This window comes from Miscanthus floridulus, chromosome 7 (assembly GCF_019320115.1).
Source record: "Miscanthus floridulus cultivar M001 chromosome 7, ASM1932011v1, whole genome shotgun sequence".
NCBI classification, from domain to species: Eukaryota; Viridiplantae; Streptophyta; class Magnoliopsida; order Poales; family Poaceae; genus Miscanthus; species Miscanthus floridulus.
Window position 1 is genome coordinate 7,898,819 of NC_089586.1, and position 3,673 is coordinate 7,902,491.

Here is a 3,673-nt window from a genome sequence, read left to right on the forward strand (position 1 = left end):
CTACGCTGTCTTGGGAGGGTGTGGGCCCCCATGCCCGTACCTCCCTACACTATCACCTTCCAACCTAGTAGTAGTGGCACCGCCCTAGTCAGTCGGGTAATCGTCTCCCGCCCATCAGGAGCGAGTGGTGTGCACGAAGGGTCCTATGATTCCGGTTCTCAAGACATACCAGTCCTTAGGGGGACCGGACAGGATATCTTCTCAAGGGGATAACCAACACCCCGTGCCTCGACGGCACCTCCACCGGGGATAACCAACACCCCGTGCCTCGACGGCACCTCCACCGGGGATAACCAACACCCCGTCTGCTCTCACATGCACCCGCCACAGGTACCTCCCACGAGGGATGCCCAGGTCGCACCCCACCGGCATGACTTGCCCCAAAGACTCGTCGTAGGATCCTATCCGATAGACTCAACCCTCACCACACACCCAAGACGCACGCCAAGATCTCCCCAAGTTCATTATCCAGTTTTACCAAGTTATCGGCACCACGTGCCTTATCCACTCATGTTATCCCTTCACCAAGCATCACATCACAGGTATAATGCGTAGTGAAAGTAAAGCAGTAAGTAGAATGCGAGCGTCTAGCCTAACAGCGGGTGTGCAGGGGAATAGGTTGCGACAAGGTAATGGCTCACAAGCAATCTACCATGCAACCTATCACAGTTCATTTGCATAAAAGTAAAGCACTAGCATCTACATTGTAGCATGTCTAATAGGTTCTACGAGGTTGGGTGGGACGTGGGACACCTGTTAAAGGTCTTTTCTGAGATCCTCGGTGCACTTGTAGTCATACTCCTCCATGGTACTTCCTCCACCCGCATGTCCTTCCTCTAACGGTCCCGATCCGATCATCGCTATACTTGACGCGACTACCTCGAAACAGCGACAAGCGAAAGAGCTATCAGACCACTAAACCTAGAAAGACTGCGGAAAGAGAGGCAACAAGGCGTAGAAGAACTACACCAGAAGAACACAAAAAGGGGAAATGACTTAGCCCTCTCGGCGGATGTCCGATTCCTAGGCCAAAGAAATGCAAGTGGTGATTTGCTAAGCACAAACTTAGGTCTTAGCCTAGCCAGTACTTCCCGGGTCGATCGTGTCGACCGGTACAACTTAAATAGAAATGGCATAGGCCCTAGCTCATTCCAAGCAAACACCACAGCTCGCGGTCTTCGATTCTTGCGCCATGGAGACTGTCGAGAACCAAAAGGACTACGAGTAGGAGAAGTTCCGTTCTCTCTCAATCCGTACACCATTATACTTGACGAGAACCAAGAGAGGGTGGAACGGGGAGAGAAGAGAAGAGAGAGGAGAGGCGGTCTACTTCCAATACACACGCCATGGCAAGAGATGAGGCATTGGAGGGGAGCAACACACAAAGAACACGAGTGTCCAAGTTACTTGTAGGGTACCACGACCTAGGTGCACTAAATGCACTAAGACATCCCTAGGGTTCTTAGCGGTGCGGTTGTCACCGCAAGAACCACAGAAATGCTACGGTCGAAGAAGGTACAAGCATACAAGAGCTTAAGCACGAGAGAACCAAAAGAGGGGAACACAAGATTCACCTTCCTCTGATCCACTCGCCATGGCAACGACGGGAATCAGGGAAGTGGAATCTAAAGAGCAACAAACACCAAACAAGCCAAAAGCTCAATCCACATCTTACTAGATCGACGGGGATTTAGAACAAGAGAGGAAGAAGAAAGAATGGAACCCGCACTCCTTCGACCATCTTGTCATGGAACGGACGAAAGTTGGACGAAAAGAGGCACGATCCACAACCCAAACCAACTCATAGGGCATCACAACCATGCAACTAAACGGCACAAGGCTATTCCTGTGGCTTGTAGTGATGTGGTTATCATCGCTAGACCTGAAGGAACGCCGTGGTAGAGGTGGTACAAACATACGAGGTGGTTAGGACAAGAACGAGAGAAGGAGAGGTAGAGCCCGATGGTCATGGCGAGGTGAACTCGCGGCTACAAGCTGTACCTACACGAGTTGGCTCCCGCTGGTACCACGATTGTCGTCCCCTATCTCATATCCCACTAGATTAGGTCTCACAGGGCTCGAATGGTGCGGATGAGAACCGCATCGATAAGGATATCAAGTCCATGGTGACTGCATCCTAGGGACATAGGTAGGAGCTTTCGATCATGGCACTACGAAGACAACGAAACACAAGGGAACGAGTTATGCTCGGCACCACGGCCACGGCGGGGTAAACCCACGACCGAGATGGACGAACACAACGTTTCCCAACCGGCTCGAAGGCACGGTCCACATAAGACACATGAACAACCCACGAAGGACCACAAGGCACAACAACGAACCACGACTCGACAACCGACCACACACGACGCGACGTGGAGTAGCACTTCTCCATAGCAATCACAAGAAGATAGATAGACCGGCGACGAAGGCACGGCACAGGCATAGAATAAATAAAGATCATGATCATGTATAGGCAATGGATATTGATAGATCAAATAACAGTGTAGATAAATGATATTGATGATCAAGGTCAACAAGTACGAAAAGAACATGGAAAAGAAAGGCAAGGGTTATAGGCGTTGGTGGCTCACCGGCTGTTCGGGCAAGGCACGGATTAGCGGGGAGGTGCTGCGGGACGGCGACCATGTACGCGTCCACGGCTCGAACGAGGAGACAGAGCACAGCGTTGCGGTGGCATGGATTCAGTGATGACGAGGCATTGTAGTATGCGCTTATGCTTGCCGTGGCCAAGACGGGGTTGAGGCTTGGCGCAGCCATGGCTAGTGGTGGCGCTCCAGCATGGTGTAGCAGGGTAGCAAGGCCAATAAGGTCGAGGTCGCAGCTCCGGTCGTGGTTCCGTGTCGAAGCAGGGGCACGTCGTGGTCGGCTTCATGGTCGAGGACAACATCGGTGGTCGTGGCCGCGGGGCTCTGCTGTGGCCGGTTAGCGCTGTGTCGCGCCCTGTCGAAGCCCTCGTGGTGGTGTGCGGGTACCATGTAAAGGAGCCCGACGCGGTGCAGCTCCTAGAGATGGGTACTACAGAGGCGGGGCATAGAGGCCAGCGAAGCATGGTTGGCGTGGCTCGGCGAAGGAGAGGAAGGCGACGGTGGCTCATGGCGACGCGGTCGTGGCCGTGGCATGTCGACACCATGGCCACGCTGTCATGCAGTCGCACGGCGAGGTCAGGACGGCATAGGCAGGGAGGACGATGGCGTCTGCGATGAGAAAAGGCGAGGCTTGACTGCCACGGCGAGGTGCTCGGCGCGGTGGAACACGGCGTGGCGGATCGGCTTGGAGCAGCGACTGGTAGCGAGGCCGTGGCTACTAGCAGGCCGGCGGCTTGGTGCTCGGTGCGTCTGGGAAGGTGAGGCTTCAGAGAGCGCGGCGTGCACGGGCACTTGGCTGCCGTGCGTGTGCGCTCGACCGGCAGTCGTGGCGAGCGATGGTGCTCTGATGACGGCTTCAGCCATGGGCATGGTGGTGGCTTGCTGTCGACACCGCGAGGGCCTGGACGGGCGGGGATGGCTCGGGTGAGCAGCTCGCGACCGTGCCCAGCGGTGCTTGACCGAAGAGCCTGAGGGCACGGACACTGTGCGCGCTCGGCTCGCCGTGACACTGCTTGGTGTATGAGCGCCAGCGTGGCCAAGGTCGGGCTTTGGGTCTGTGTGTG